The sequence below is a fragment of the Heterocephalus glaber genome, unplaced genomic scaffold, assembly GCF_053883595.1.
Source record: "Heterocephalus glaber isolate CG9 unplaced genomic scaffold, H.glaber_assembly_v1.0 deba00001608, whole genome shotgun sequence".
In the NCBI taxonomy this organism is placed as follows: domain Eukaryota; kingdom Metazoa; phylum Chordata; class Mammalia; order Rodentia; family Bathyergidae; genus Heterocephalus; species Heterocephalus glaber.
Window position 1 is genome coordinate 38,034,702 of NW_028258379.1, and position 18,116 is coordinate 38,052,817.

Genomic DNA, 18,116 nt, shown 5'->3' on the forward strand with positions numbered 1-18,116 from the left:
TGAAGAGACAACCCACAATGTGGGAAAAAATCTTCACCTGCCGTTCCTCAGACAAAGGTCTACTATCTAGCATCTATAAAGAACTTAATAAGATCAGACCTCCCAAACTTAAAGACCCAGTCCAAAAATGGGCATCTGAAATGAACAGACATTTCTCAGACAAAGAAGTAGAAATAGCAATAAATACATGAAAAAATGTTCAACATCACTGGTCATTGGAGAGATGCAAATGAAAACAACACTGAGATTTCACCTCACCCCAGAAAGAATGGCTGCTATCAAGAAATCAACCAATAACAAATGCTGGCGGGGCTGTGGGGAAAGAGGAACCCTGCTCCACTGCTGGTGGGAGTGTAGACTGGTGCAAGCACTGTGGAAATCAGTATGGAGATACCTCAAAGAACTAGGACTGGAAGTCCCATTTGACCCCGCTATTCTGCTGCTGGGGATCTTCCCCAAAGAATTAAAAGAATCATACCACAGTGATATATGTGTACCCATGTTCACAGCAGCACAGTTTGTGATAGCTAAAACTTGGAAACAGCCCAATTTCCCATCAACTAGAGACTGGATTAAAAAAAAAATGTGGTTTTTTTAAATAAATGAAGTACTACTCAGCCGTGAAAAATGAGAAATTAGAGATATTTATAGCTAAGTGGATGCACATTGAGGCAATACTCTTAAGTGAAATAAATAGGACACACGTGTAAATACCAAGTAATTTCTCTAGTGTGAGAAACTGAAAGTGTAAATAAAGACTAAAAGGTATAATAGATAATGTGAAATAGAAAGAAACAGGGCAAGGCGGGGAGGGGAAGTGGGAGGAGTAGGGGAAAGGAAAGAAGGGAATGGAAGTAATATGAGAAAATGAAAAAATGGAAACAAAGTCTTTGTAAATAAGGAGGGATAGAGGGGTTAAAGGGAGAGCAGGGGAAGGGGGAAAAATAACCAAGAGAGATTATGTAAAGGTGCAAATTTCCAATGATGAATGTCATTATATTGTACACCTAAAATGTACCAATAAAATAAAAAAATAGAAGACAAAAAAGAATAATGGATATCAATATCTTCTTCCTGTTTTTCAAGAGAATGCTTTCCGTTTTTCCCTATTTAGTATGATGTTGGCAGTTGGTTTGTCATAAATTGCTTTAATGAAATTGAGATATGGTCTTTCTATACCTATGATTTTCAAGTTTTTTATTATGAATGGATATTAGATTTTGTCAAAGGCGTTTTCTGTATTTACTGAGATGATCGTGTGATTTTTTTTCGTCCTTGCTTCTGTTTCTGTGATGAATTACGTTTACTGATATGCAGATATGAAGCCATCTTTGCATCTCTGGGATGAAGACTACCTGGTGATGATGTGTGATATTTTTTATGATTTCTTGCAGTCTGTCAGTATCATGTTGAGGTATTTTGCATCTATGTTCCTTAGAGACATTGAAGTGTAGCTCTCTTTTTTTGGTTGGATCTTTATCTGGTTTTGGAATCAAGGTAATGGTAGCTCCCAAGAATGACTTTTATTGTGCTCCTTCCTTTCTGATTTCATTAAAGAGTTTGAGTAGTATTGCTTTTATGTCTTCCATGAAGTTCTTGTAGAATTTGGCAGTGAATCCATCAGGTCTTGGGCTTTTCTTAGTTGGGAGGTATTTTATTACTGCTTCCATTTCAATGGCTGTTATTGGATTATTCAAGATTTTTAAATCTTTTTGATTCACTTCTGGTAATTCATATATATCTGGAAAGCTCTCTATTCTTTCTGAGTCCTCCAGTATTTTTGTTGTACAGGTTTATGAAGTAGTTGCTAGTAATCTAAATTTTGTCAGTGTCCATTTTGATTTCATCTTTTTCTCTCCAATTGCATTGATTTGTGTCTTTTTCTCATTTTTTGGTAAGATTTTTCTAAGGGTTTGTCTATTGTTTGTATTGTTTTTAATCTCCATTTTATTGAATTCTGCTCTGGTCTTCATTATTTCCTTCCTTGTACTAGCTCTGGATTTGGATTGCTCTTGTTTTTCTAGGACCTTGAGGTGCATCATTAGGTTATGTATTTGGACTAGCTCTGTTTTTCTGATGTGAGCATTCACAGCACTAAACTTCCCTCTTAGGAGTGCTTTTATAGTGTCTCATAAGTTCTGATAAGTTGTGCTGGCATTATCATTTAATTATAGGATCTGTCTTATTTCTTCTTCTATCTCTTCTGTGACCCATTGATTACTCAAGAGAGTGTTGTTTAATTTCCATGTATTTGCATACTTTCTGTAGCTTCTCTTGCTGTTGATTTCTAGTTTCATTGCACTGTGATCTGATAATGTGCATGGTAAAATTTAAATCCTTTTGCATTTATTTAAGCATGCTTTATTAGCTAGTGTGTGGTTTATTTTAGAGAATATGTTGCCAAAAAGAATATGTACTCTGTCGTTGCTTGGAACATTCTGTATATATCTATTAAGTCGATTTGTTGGAAGGTGTGGTTCAATTCTGATATTTCTTTATTTTTTTTTGTTTAGTTACTCTATTTGTAACAGTGAGGTATTGAGGTCCTCCACTATAATTGTATTGATATTTATCTGTCTTTTGTTTCTAGTAGTGTTTGATGAAGCTAGGTGCACCATTGTTTGGTGCATATATTTTTATAATTGCTATCTCTTTCTGTTGATTAGTTCTTTTTATCAATATGTAGTGTCTTTTTTTTTTGTCTCTTTTGAAGGATTTGGCTTCAAGTCCACTTTGTCTGAAATAGCATAGCTACTCTGGCTTGTTTTCTGAACCCTCATTGCATGGAATGTTGTTTTCTAGCCTTTGATTTTTAACCTATGAATTTATTTGGGGTTTAAATGTGTTTCTTGTGTATAGCATACTTTTAGATTTAACTTCTTAATCTAGTCTTCTAACACGTGTCTTTTGATTAGGGAACTGAGACCATTCAATTGATAGTTATAACTGATACATATAGGCTTATTCCTGTCATTGTATTATTTTCCTGTTGCTACTTTCCTTTCTTTCTCTACTATTTAATTGGTCATTCTATGGGATCTGTTGGGATTGTTAGCTTTATTATTTCTTTTGGGTTATCCTTGATAATTTTTTGGAGTACTTTTTATCATGGTAATATCTTTTGATATTTGATTCTATATTGATTTGATTTTGATTTTAATTGTATTTTAATTGATTTTATTTTTCTATTTGATATTACAATTTTGAAAATTTATAGGATATAATAGTCTAGGTTGGAAGTTCTTTCTTTTTAGAGCTTGAAACACTTCACTACAGAGCTCACTTTGCCTGAAAGTTTGTGTTGACGTCTCCTATAATTCTGATTGGCTTTGCTTTGTACTTTGTTGCTTTTCTCTGAAATCTTTTAAGCTTCTATTCTCCTGTTGGATTTTTGGGCTCTTTAATTATGACATAGTGTGTTTTTCTGAACATGGCTATTTGTCACTTGGCCTTGTGTTTTAACTTAAAATGTGGGGTTTTAACGCCTTTGCCTTGCTCTTGTTGCCCAGAATTACTTTGCCCATTCTGAATTTATTCTGTTTCCATATTAATTTTTGAATTATTTTTTATAAAATAAAAAGAATCAAGATGCTATATATGTGTGTGTGTGTGTGTGTGCCAACTCCCCATAATGAGTGTAATCATTATGTACTGCAAATATGTACTAATAAAAGTTTTAAAAACACTTTTCAAAAGAATTACTTTTTCTAATCTGTGAAAAAAGCTGATTAAGCATGTGTGCTTTAAATAGTGTACAATATTTATATGTATACATAGAAAGTATAAAAAGGGGCTTTGTAATTTTTTAAAATTTAGGTGTCTTTGCTCCAAATTTATTGGAAATTAAACTCACATGCTTAGCGAAAAAATCAAATATATGTAAGAATTTATCCTAGAAAGCAACGTTGTGCATGTAAGCAGTGTGCTACAGGGTTCATGACTCTTGCAGGCATTAAAAGACAGATGATAGCAAAATAGAGAAGACCTTATGAGTGTAAGAAATGTGGTAAAAGCTTTCAGCTGTTCCACTTCATTTCTCATATATGATAATACACACACTATTGTTTATCCCAGTTCCCTTCAATATCATGGAAGGATTCACACAGGAGGGAAACCCTGAAGATGTAAGCAATGTGGGAAAGCCTTATTAATTATGTTTTCTTTCATGTACATGAAATAACTCACACTGGAAAAACAAAACAAAACATACTGGCAATGTGGTAAAGTTGTTTCTTATCTCAGTTTTATTGTTGTTGTTGTTGTTTTTTGTTTTTTGGTGCTGGGGATCAAACTCAGGACCTTGTGCTTGCAAGGCAGGCAGCAGCACCACTGAGCTAAATCTCTTTATCTCAGTTTCTTTCAATGCCATCGAAGGATTCACACTGGAGAGAAAGCCTGCAGATACAAGCAATATGGGAAAGCCTTCATTCATTACATTTTCTTTTATAAAAGAAGTCACACTGGAGCAAAACTCTGAATGTAAGCCTTGCAGGAAAGCCTTCCATGATAGCATTCCCTTTGACACCATTAAAAAATGGACAGTGGAGAGAAATATGAATGTTGTGGGAAAGCCTTCACTTGTTTCCTTTCCAATTGAATGCATGATTGTACTCCACCTGGAGAGAAGCTCTATCTGTGCAAGCAGTGTGGGAAAATTTTCATTTGTTCTAGCTCCTTTTGAAGACAATAATGAATTTACCCTGGAGAAAAACCCTGTGAATATAAGCATAATGGAAAAGTCTTTGCTAGTTCTAGTTCCCTTCAAAAACACAAAAGGGCTCACACTAAAAACAATATAAACATAGAACATGGGAAAGACTTATGATCACTCAGTCTTTCTACACACATGACAATGCATAGTGAAGAGAACACGTATCAGTGTAGAGCACATGGGAATACCTCTTCTCATGTTGGCTTAATTCACAGATAATAATATTGTAGAATTTGAGAAACCTTTAATGGAACATAGGTTCAAAAGTCTTTGCACACGTATGAATCCACACTGCATCAAAACCAAGAAAATTGTCAGTTGTAACTATTAGTTTCAAAGACCTATGAGAATTTCTCATGTAGCAGAATCTTATAAAGATAAGTATCATGAAGAGCATGATGAAAAATAATTTGTGAAGAATGTCCCAGAAATTGTACAACCTAAAGGAAATATTCCAATTTTGTGTAAATATTCCAAATGTATTGTGTTTATCAGTGTCTCATTTATAATGTAGCTCCCTGGACTGAGTATTTCTAATTTTCATTCTTAAATAACTTTGAAGTGACATAATTGTCTACATTTTGTTGAACTGATACTGTATGAGTTTAATACTGTCTTACTGCTGTTTTGTTGTTATTAGGCTGGACCCTTAATCTCTGAAGTAAAGTTTCTTTGCCTTATCACATCTATATTTTATTAGTGAATATTAGTTATACAGATTAATATATTTCATTTTCACAGCTTTACACATGTACATAATCTAATTTAATCATTTTCATTACCCATTCACCCTTCTATCCCTGTTCTTACCACTAGCTTTACATTTTAAACTTCAACATATATAATAGATTTTGGATATATCCACCCCCATTAGCTTCCCTTATATCTCCTTTCCTTACTCTATTATGTTCTGTCTTTTTAAGGTTAGTAATGGAGGGGATGGTGAGTCAGGAATGGAGAACTGGGATGAAAAAGGTGAGGTCTTCCTGATTCCAGGGATACTTTCACAGTGTCTTTCCTATTGTCTTGATGCAAAGTACTTGGCTTCTTTATTGCTAATCTTCTAGCAACTATAGTTTTCATGGCTCTAACTTTGCAGGTACTTTCTTTCTAATTATAATGGAAACTTTTGCAATTACTCAGCTCTGCAATTTACTCCTGATTTTTATCATAAATCTGGTTGAAAGCAATGAGTAATACCTATGCCACAGCCTGAATGTTGGGCCACCTTCAGGTATCCTCCTGAGTCCTCCTGTCTTCCTTAGTCTGTCATCCTTAATTTCAGCTGTCCAAAATCTTGGGACATGGACAAACTTTAGACAAATTTTCTGCCAGAGCATAACACACATAGCCTGTAGCCCAACAGCTAATGGAGTCCTTATTCCCAAGTGAAACTTCCTGAGCCTGGCCTTTACTGTGCACATTTCTGTCAGCATTGTGGTCTTCTGAGCTCTAATTAGAATCTACCATCAATCTCAGCTTATGGCTTTTAAGCGTTTCTCTAGAAGGCATCTCCAAGTCTATCTAAACTTCTCCCCTAAACCAGTCCCAAAGGCTTCTAAACCACCTGGATAGGTAAAGTCACAGCAATGACCCCAGTCTTGGTACCAAAATCTGTCTTCGTCACTCTCCTTGTCTTAGAGACGTAATGTCTGACACCTCCAATTTATGCATATGAGTTTCACAGTTTGCATAGTTTGCTAGCTCCCAGGCTGAAAAAACTTGTTGGAAGAGCTTGTTGGAAGAGCCTGGTGGTGGAAAGCTGCTCATATTATTGTGGCCAGGACTCAGAGCAAGAAGGGAAGACCCAGGGAGGAAGATCTATTCTTCCAGGTCATAACCCCTGTGACCCACTTCCAAGTAGGTCTCACCTCCTAGTAGCAAGTCAACTTACAGCACCGCATCCTGAAAGTCTATCTCTAGACATATATAAGGCTTTGGGGAATCATTATAGATCTAACCATAATAGAACCTTTTTAAATCCTTAGCGGGAATGCAAACCAGTACTGTTGTGGAAATCAGTATTGAGATTCCCCAAAAATTTAAAAATAGAAAATCATGAACTCCAAATATATTTCTTCAAAGTATCTTCCTGAAAAAGTTAAAATCATCGTATTACAGTGATACTTGCATATCCAAGATTAGAGCAGCACAACTCACAATAGCTAAATTATGAAAGTGGCCTATATGTGCATCAATGGGTGATATATAACAAAGGATAAATTTGAGTCATTTTTAGAAAAACAGAGGAATCTTGGTTCATACTGCCAAGTGAAATAAATCAGAGTGTTTTAAGTATCACATGGTTTCTCTAATATGAGAAACCCAAAATATAAATAATTTAAAGAGCAAAATAGGAAACATGGGAGTAGACTTTGTGAAGATGGGAAAGGCAGCTGGAGAAAGGGAGAAAGAAGGGCTGGTAGGAGGAAGGAGGAATAAAAATTATCAAGATGCAATGTATATCTGTACCAATACCCCAAGATGAATACAATTATTATATATCAGAAATATATACTAATTTTAAAAAGAGCTATATAATGAAAAAGGCAAGATATCTACTAATTCCATCTTTGTTGTTGTTGTTGTTTTGTGTGCTTGATTATTTCCTAATTTTCAATAGTTAATTCTTCTTTGTGTAGGATTTCTTTAAGCATCTTCTGCAATTCTGGATTAGTGGTCATATATTTCTTAATTTCTAGTTATCTTGGAAAATGTTTAATTCAGCTACATTGGTGTCTTTGCACTTAGTGCAGGGACATTTGGAGGAGTCATGTTGCCTTGTCTTTTCACACTTCTTGTGTTTTATACTGAGATTTGAGCATGTTGGGGTGGATATCTCTTCCATACTTATTTGACAGCCTGCTTCATGTCCAGCCTTCTTTTAAATGCTTGATCCCCCCACTGCTCAGAAAGAGCTGTAGTGAAGTTGACTACACAAAGACAAACCACATACTGACAATACAGTAAAAATCAATTAAAAGCAACAACAGGGGCAACCCACTTTCCAGTCCCCCTTCTGTCTCTCTTAGAAGCTTTCTCTCAATAAATTTTTCCTACTCTTAAAAAAAAAGCAACAACAATGTCATCATTAAAAATAGAAATTAGCAAGAGTAACATACAGCAGGCTGAAAGGCTTGTGTTTATAGATTCAACTTCCTCTCCCCAGCCTGGGAGCCAGAATCAGTAATTGAGACTCCTTCATTCTTTTCTCTACATTCTCTTGTGTTTCTCCATGATTTTTTCCTTTCCTTTCCACTATTTTTTGGTTCCAAGAGCTCTTCCTTTTCTCTTAAGTAGTTGTTTTCTAGGTGTCTCTATTCTGGATTCTGGAGAAGAAGTGATTTGTTACCAACTTCTACTCTGCCATCTTGAAAAATCTTGGTTTTTTTCAAAAATGTGTTTTTTATGTCTCGATGATTATGAGTGCATATTAATTTAACTAAATTGTAGCTTCTACACATGCATGTAACACTTTGATTGTATCCATCCCCCTATTATCTTCACTTATATGCTTTCCATCTTATTTCCTTCCTCTTGTCTGATAATAGTCTTCCTCTTACTTTCATGACGTTTTTGTTTTTTATGTATTTGTCTGTTGTCTTAGTCACTTTTCTCATTGGTAGGATAAATATGTAACACCCACAACTGAAAGAGAGATTGACCCTGAAGTGTGGTTGTTCTGTGATTTCTCGTCCCCAGAGTAGCTCAGTCCGAAGTATGTCCCCTCTCAGGGTGGCTTCTGGTTATGTAACTCTGAGACATTTTGAGTAATCCTCTGAATTTTTTTCCCAAAACTAACCTGCAATTCAGGAGTCACTTTCAGACAAAATCCCTGTACTAGATTTACAGCTTGAATAACTGTGAGTTTCTTGTGCAGCTAAGGCTGTGCATCTGCTCTTTATCACAGGGCTGCCAGCCCTTGACAGGCTTACTCTGTGTTTGTAGAGTTGGGAGTCCTTAAGCCACCAGGAGCTCAGGTTGGAGGTGTTTACCATTTCCTACTTTTTTCTGTGTTGCCTTTCTGTTTCTTCATGCTCTTTAGCTTTCCTGTTAACTCTATCTTCCTAGAGCTCTTACATTCTTTCTCTCCTTGGAATACAGTTTTCACTCCCAGAATCATACAAAGGATACTTTTTTTTTTTTTTTTGCAGTGCTGGCAGTTAAACTCAGGGCCTTTATATTGAGCAATATTCCTGACCCTTTTTAAATTTTATTTTGAGATATGGTCTTGCTAAGTCACTAAGTTTTCCTGGCTGGAAATAAACTTGCAATCTTCTTGACTCACTCTGTCAGAGTTCTGGGATTACAGATGCGCCACTGCACCCAGCAATGCAAAGATACTTTTGCCCCCTATCTTACAGGTAAGTCCAATATTGTCTGTTAAAATCAAATCAGGTAATACATTTTTTGTTCTTTTGTTTTGGATAATGTTGGATCCATAAATGAATTGAAATGTATTTCTAATATGCCAGTAGGTTTAATTTTATGTACTTTTTAATTGTGGTTAATGGACCATTGAGAGTGAATTTATGTTAATTGTTGGGATTTTCCTACTGGCCTCCTGTGGCAGGTTGTTATCTTTATTATATATACCCTCTCTTTTTTGAGAACAAATACCATTATGATGTGCATTTAAATTTTTTCTGGTGCATATTTTCTTGAAGCAAGATATCTGTACATGATTTTTACAAAGACTAAATGTTTCAACCAATTTATAGTGAAATGTTATATGAAAATATTTCATCATAATCATGTTAGGTTATGTTTGAAAGATTACCAAATTTTTATTTTCATATTGAGTGTCATTTTATCCTGCACTTACAACTAATGGTACTCCCCCCACTAGGTAAATGTTACTTTTTATGTTCTTTCATATCTTTCTGTGGTGTGATCAAAATATGGTGAATATTGCTGCTATATGCCAGTCAAAAGAAAGGCAGGCTCATAAAAACATGGGTGTGGCTGCCCTTCCCTGTGGCTCCCATGAACTTCTAGCCAGGGCCTGAGGGGAAGAAGGTCTCCTCTGGATTTCCAGGCTGGGCTAGCTTTGCAGAGCCAGCGGTGAATGCCAGTCCTGATGCAGCGGACATATCCATGCTCCAGTGAAACCTTTATTTTAAAAGCAGATGTCTGAAGGTCTGGAGCACTTCCTGGAACCAATGTAAGAACATGGCTGTGTTCCCCCTGGCATTTGGAGAAATATATTTGGTTATCATGGAGCCATCCAGGGGGAAATGGTGGGCTGATGTGTTGCAGCATAGAGTAGGCTCACTAGGGTCAAGCAAGTGAAGTTTGGAGACACGGAGTGACTTGCCAAAGTCACAGACCTGGCTTTATAAAAGCATAACTAATCTTCAAGTTGGAGCAAGAAGTCCTTTTGCTATCAGAGAAACAGTTTTGAAAACACCCAACCTAATTAAATTGCATAGATTGAAGTAGCAAACAATACCGCTGAACACATAAAACCAAGAACACATCACTTGAAAACAAAAACCCAACAGAAGAAATCCTCATATCAACAACAAGCTTTCTTCGCTCTCTCTGAGCTCAACTCTCAGCACAAAAGAAATAGAAACATGAAACAAGAGGACAACAAAATGCCCTCAAATGTGCCCATTCTCCCAAACCAGACCCAAGGGGCACTGAGGTAGAGGAAAGCAAGGACTAGACAATGAAGCTGTAAGAAATGATTAAAGAGGAAGTAAAGAAACTTGGAAAGCTGAAAGAGGACATAACCTAAAAGACAATGGAACTACCATACAAACTAACCCATATGGTTATGACAGAAAAATATAAAAAATTGGAAAAGCTAACAAAATTGTTCAAAACAAGAAGAGGCTGGGGCCAGGGATTTAGCTCAGTGGTTCTGCTGCCTGTCTTGCAAGCACAAGGTCCTGAGTTCCATCCCCAGTACCAAAAAAAAAAAAAGAAAGAAAGAAATTAAATGCAAAGGGGAGAATCCAACAGAGGAAAAGGTCATGACAAAGATAAGTCAATACATATCAGTTATAAGCATCAATGTTAATGGTCTCAATTCACCAATAAAAAGAAATAGACTGGCAGAATGGGTTAAGAAGCAAGATCCAACAATACGCTGCATACAAGAAACACACTTAATTCAAAAAGAAACTCATAGACTGAAAGTTAAAAGGTGGAAAACAAACTCCATGTGACGGGAACCTGAAAAAAAGCAGGAGTAGCCATCCTCTTTGCAGATCAAGTGGGCTTCAAACCAACACTAATTAAGACAAAGAAGGACACTACATCCTTGTAAGGGGAACAATCCAAGAGGAAGAGATGATAATCATAAATATAATGTGCACCAAACACTAGTGCACCCAATTATATAAAACAAATACTAATGAACATGAAAAATCAAATAAGCACTAAAACAATTGTAGTGGGGGACCTCAATACCTCACTGTCAGAAATAGATCAACTAGACAAAAAATAAGCAATGAAATACTAGAACTCAATCAAACTCTTGAACAAATGAACTTAGCAGATGTTTATAGAGTGTTCCACCCCACACAATCAGAATAGGCATTCCTTTTGGCTGCATACGGGTCATTCTCCAAAACAGACCACATACTCTCTCATAGAATATGTTTAAGTAAGTGCAAAGGAATTGAAGTTATCCCCTGCATATTATCTGACCATAGTGTGATGAAATTGGAGATCAATAGTGAAAGAAACCACAAGAATTTCATAAGCACATGGAAATTGAACAACACATTTCTGAATAACCAGTGGGTCACAGAAGAAAGTGAAGAAGAAATTAGGGCCTAGGATTTAGCTCAGTGGTGCTGCCGCCTGCCTCACAAGAGCAAGGTCCAGAGTTCAATCCCCAGTACGAAAAAAAACAAAAAACAAAAAAAAAACTGAAAAAGAAATCAGAGTTTCTACATTTAAATGACAATACCAATACAACATACTGGAATCTATGGGGCACAATGAAAGCCGTCTTATGAAAGAAATTTATAGCAGTAAATACTCATATTAGGAAAGCAGAGCGAACTCAAATAACCTGATGCTGAACCCCAAGCTTCTACAAAAACAAGAGCAGGAAAAATCCAAAACTCGTAAAAGGAAGGAAATTATAAAGATCAGAGCAGAAATCAATGCAATGAAGACTAAGAGAATGATATAAAAGATCAATGAAGCCAAGAGTTTGTTCTTCAAAAAAATAAACAAAATGGGCTGGGGATTTAGCTCAGTGGTTCCGCCGCCTGCTTCACAAGCACAAGGACCTGAGTTCGATCCCCAGCACCAATAAATAAATAAATAAATAAATAAACAAAATGACAAACCCTTAGCCAACCTTATAAAAATAAAAAAAGAAAGACCAAAATCCATGCAATTAGGAATGAAAAGGGTGAAATTACAATGGACCCAGCAGAAATCCAGAGGATCATCAATACCTACTTCGAGAACCTATGCACCAATAAGATGGAAAACAGAAGAAACGGACAGATTGCTAGGTAGTATGAATTACCAAAGTTGATTGAAGAAAAGCTAAAAATTCTAAACAACCCAATATCAACGAAACTGAAAATGTAATTCAAAACTTACCAACAAAGAAAAGCCTAGGTCCTGATGGCTTCACTACTGAATTCTACAAGGCATTTAAAAACCTATTGGCATTTACTGTTTAAACTGTTCAATGAAACTGAAAGTGAAGCAATCCTCCCAAATTCATTCCTAGAAGCAAGCATCACCTTGATCCCAAAAGCAGAGAAAGGCCCAACCAAAAAAGAGGTGAATCTCACTAATGAACATAGATGCAAAAATCTTTAATAAGATACTGGCAAATAGAATGCAGAAGATCAACAAGAAGATCATACACCCTGACTAAATGAGATTCATCCCAGGGATGCAGGGATGGTTCAACATACACAAATCAATATATGTAATACACTATAACAATATATCCAAGGACAGAAACCATATGATCATCTCAATACAAAAAAGCGTTGGACAAAATCCAACACACATTCATGATAAAAACTCTACAGAAAATTGGAACAGATCGTCTCTACCTCAATCTGATAAAAGCCACCTATGAAAACCCAACATCCAACATCACACTAAATGGTCAAAAACTGAAATCCTTCACACTAAAATCAGGAACAAGACAAGGGTGTCCACTATCACCACTCCTGTTCAACATAGTTTTGGAAACATTAGCCCCAGCAATTAGAAAAGAGAAAGAAATAAAAGGAATAAAGATAGGAAACAAAGAAGTTAAATTGTCATTATTTGGAGGTGACATGATACTCTATATAGAAGACCCCAAGAACTCTACCAAAAGTCTTCTAGACTTAAGAAACAAATTCAGTAAAGTAGCTGGATACAAGGTCAATACACAAAAATCAACAGCTTTCCTGTACATGATCAACAGACTCACTGAGAGAGAAATGGGGCAAGGAATTCCTTTCATAGTAGCATCCAAAAAATTGAAATACTTAGGAATCAACCTAACAAAAGAAATCAAAGACCTCTACTCTGAAAACTATAGCACTCTGAAAAGAGAGATCAAAGATGATATCAGAAAATGGAAAGACATCCTTTGCTCTGGGTAGGAAGAATCAACATAGTGAAAATGGCCATACCTCCTAAACTGCTATCTAGATTCAGTACAATCCTTATTGGAATCCCAGCAGCATACTTCACAGACCTTGAGAAAACAATCCAAAAATTCATTTGGAACCAGAAGAGACCTAGAATAGCAAAAGCAATTCTAGGCAACAAAGACAATGTAGAGGGTATCACATGCCCCACTTGAAACTATACTACAAAGCTACTGTGATAAAAACAGCATGGTACTGGCAAAGAAACAGACCTGTGGACCAGTGGAACAGATTAGAGGATGCAGAAACAACTCCAGACATATTCAGCCACCTCATCTTTGACAAAGGAGCCAAATACCCTCACTGGAGGAATGATAGCCTCTTTAATAAATGGTGCTGGAAAAATTGGATTTCAACTTGAAAGATTAAAACTAGACCTGTATCTCTCACCATGCATTAAACTAAAATTGAAATGGATTAAAGATCTGAATTTTAAAAGAGAAACACTAAACCAGCTGGAAGAGAGGTTAGGTAGAACTCTTGAAGACTTTGGCATAGGAAAAGATTTCATGAACAAAACCTCAATTGCATGTGAACTAGCACAAAGAATCAACAAGTAGGATCTCTTCTTATTAAAAAGCTTCTGCACAGCAAGAGAAACCACCAACAGTGTGAAGAGACAACCCACAATGTGGGAAAAAATTTTTACCAGCTGTTCCTCAGACAAAGGTCTATAATCTAGAATATATAAAGAACTTTTAAAAAATCAGACCTCCCAAATTTAAAGCCCCAATCCAAAAGTGGGCACGTGAAATGAACAGACATTTCTCAGACAAAGAAGTAGAAATGGCAAATAAAAATATGAAAAAATGTTCAACATCACTAGTCATTTGAGAGATGCAGATGAAAACAACACTGAGATTCTACCTCACTGCAGAAAGAATGGCTGCTATCAAGAAATCAACTAATAACAAATGCTGGTGGGACTTTGGGGAAAAAGGAATCCTTCTTCACTGTTAGCAGGAGTGTAGACTGGTGCAACCACTGTGGAAATCAGTATGAAGATACCTCAAAGAACTGGGATTAAAGGTCCCATTTGACCCAGCTATTTCCCTACTGGGTATCTTCCCAAAAGAATTAAAAGAATCATACCACAGCAATATATGTGCACCCAAGTTCTTAGCAGCACTGTTTGTAATAGTTAAAACTTGGAAACAGCCCAATTTCCCATCAACTGGAGACTGGCTAAAGAAAATGTGGGTTTTTTAATGAAATGGAGTACTACTTGGCCATAAAGAATGAGGAATTAGAGACATTTATAGCTAAATGGTTGCACATTGAGTTGATACTCTTAAGTGAAATAAATAGGACACACATGTATAAATACCAAATAGTTTGTCTGGTGTGAGAAACTGAAAGTGTAAATAAGGATCAAAAGGCATAATAGATAATGTGAAATAGGAAGAAAAGGGGCAAAGGGGAAGAGGGGTAAGTGGGGAAAGTAATGAAAGAAATGGAATATGAGAAAGGGCAAAAATGGAAACAAAGTCTTTGTAAATAGGGAGGGTGAAGGACAGGGGAATGGGGAAAAATAAGAACCAAGATGTATTATGTAAAGGTACAAATTTCCAATGTTGAATGTCATTATATTGTACACCTAAAATGTACCAATAAAATCAATAATAAAAAAATCCAACAACTATCTGGGCATGGTGGTGCATGCGTTTAATCCTAGCATTTGGGAGCTTGGGGCAAAAGGATTGCCATGAGTCAGTCTCTCTCTCTCTCTCTCTCTTTCTTTCTTTTGTATATGTATGTAAATCCTACAACTATTCATGATAAAAACTCTAAAGAAAACAGTTACAGAAAGGCCTTATCTCAATCTGGTAAAATCCCTTTATGACAAACCTACTGCCAACATATTAAATGGGGGAAAACTAAAAGCTTTCCCTCTCAAATCAGTAACAAGATGAGGATGCCCAATGTGACCACTCCTGCTCAATACAGTATGCGAAACATTAGCCAGTGCAATCAGGCTGGAGAAATGCATAAAGGGGATATACATAAAAAGGGAGAACTCAAACTATCTCTATTTGGAGAAGAGATGATCCTTTACCTAGAAAACCCAAAAAGTTTCACTAAAAGGCCTTTACAATTAATAACCAAATTCAGCAATGTAGCAGGAAACAAAATCAGCATACAAAAATCAATAACTTTCTTGTACACCAACAACAAACCCATTGAGAAAGAAATTAGGAAAATAACACTGATCACAATAGCATCAAGAAAAGGAATTAATCTAACCAGAAGTTAGATCTCCAAAATGAAAATTATAGTAATCTGGAAAAGGAGATCAAAGAGGACATTAGAATTGGAAAAACATTCCTGTTCCTGGATATGTCAGAATGACCATATTCCTAAAACTGATGTATCCAGCTGAATGCAATCCAAATCAAAATAACAACAGCATTCCTCACAGGACTAGAGAAAAGTATCCACTCAAAAATGGGCAACTGAAATCAACAGATTGAAGCAGAAGAGGCACAGAATAGCAAAAGCAATCCTGAGTGACAAGAACAAAGCAGAAAGCATCACAATACTGGATTCCAAATTATATTCCAAAGCCACCGTGATAAAAACAGCATAGTAGTGGCACAAAACCGACATGTGGAACAATGAAACAGAATGCAGGATTCAGAAACCACCCAGACACATTCAGCCACCTGATATTTGACAAAGGGATCAAAAACATGCTGGAGGAAAGACAGCCTCTTTAGCCAATGGTGCAGAGAAAACAGGCTCTCCACATGAAGAAAATTGAAGCTAGACCCATATATTTCACCACACACTAGACTAAAATCAAAATGGTTCAAACATATCAGTATTAAAGCCGAAACACTTAACTGCTGGAAGATAAGGTAAGTAAAACTCTTGGTCATAGGCCTAGGCAAGGGCTTTCAGAACAGAACCTTAATTGCACAAGAAACAACATAGAGAATCAATAAATAGGGTTATATCAAATTAAACATCTTTTGTACAAGAAATTAAGCAATCAGAGTGCAAAGAAAACCTACAGAATAAGAAAAAATTTTGCCAGCTATCCCTCAGACAGAGGGCTAATATCTGGAATATACAAAAGGTCTCAAATGAAAATAGGCCTCCCCAGAATAAAAGGCACAGTTAAAAAACAGGCAACTGAAATGCATAGACACTTGTCAAAAGAAGCACAAATGGCCAATAAATACACTCAGAAGTGCTCAACAGTATTTGTCATTAGAGAAATGTAAATTCAAATAACACTGAGATTCCATCTTACTCCAGAAAGAATGGCAATCATCAAGAAATCAAATAATAATGAGAGGTGGGAGGTTTTAGGGAAAAGGAAACCCTTCTACATTGTTGGTGGGAATGTAAACTAGGACAACCACTATGGAAATCAGTATGGAGACTCCTCAAAAAAATATAGAAATTCCATTCAACCCAGCTATTTTCCCCTGAAGTGTCTTCCCAAAGGAGTTAAAGACATCATATTACAGTGATACATGTATACCCATGTTTATAGCAGCACAATTCATAGTGGCCATATTTTGGAAGCACCCTACATGTCCATCAGTAGATGAATGCATAAAGAAAATGTGGTATTTATATACAGTGGAGTACTACTCTGCTATAAAGAAGGATAAAATTGAATCATTTGTAGGAAAATGTATGCACTTTTAATCCATAATGTTAAGCAAAATAAATCAAGTACAGAGGTTAAATAGTATATCATTTATCTTATATGAGAAACCAATGTATAAATAAAGAGCAAAATAAAAGATAGACAATAGGAAACAGGGAGATAGATCTTTTCCAAATGGGAAGAGGTCCAAATGATGGAGGGAAGTGAAAGAAAGAGAAGAAGGAGACATAAAAAAATTAAGATGCATTATGCACACTACCAATTCAAAGATGTACTAATAAAAAAAAGCATTAAAAGACAAAATTACAGTGTGTCCTTATCTACCTTCATCACCAGGTGTGGTACCATGACACTTCCGGCTCTTGCTGCAAGTCAAAATGAGCATGAAAGGGAAACATTTTTTTTTTTGATACTGGGCATCGAACTCGGGTCCTTGCACTTGTGCAGCAGGTAGCGAAACCACTGAGCTAAATCCCTAGCCCAAGGGAAACATTTTTAATCAGTTCAGAACATCAAGGCAACCACTACCAAGCAACTAAAGACACTCATGAAAAATAATTTTAGAACTGCTTCAGAAAGTGGTAAGAATGTTGCAATAAGTATGTTCAAAGTGAAGAGGAGTATAGTGATGGGGATTATTGACCAGGAATCTTTTACTGTAATTGGTTTTTTTCATTTTAACACACACCGTATTTTTTTTTATCACACTTCATATGTTAGGCCACAAAATGAGCATCAGCAAGTTCAAAACAATTGAAATTCTATCATGGATCCTCTCTGACCACAACTGAATACATTAGAAATCAACAACTAGAGGAACTTTAGAAGTTGTGCAGGTACATTGAAGGTAAACAACATTTTCTTGAATGACTAATGAGTTGGTGAAGAAGTTAAAGGGATATTAAACATTTTCTTGAAACAAGTGAAAATAAAAAGACAGCACAGCAAAACCCATGGCATATAACAAAAGCAGTGCCAAGATGTAAGTTTATAGCAATAAATGCATATATCAAAAAATGAAGAAATAAAAAATTTCAAATAAAGAACCTAATGGTGCAACTCAAGGAACTAGAAAAGCAAAAACAAACCAACCCCAAATTAGTAGAAGGAAAGAAATAACAAAGATCCAAGCAGAAATGAATAAAAGAGA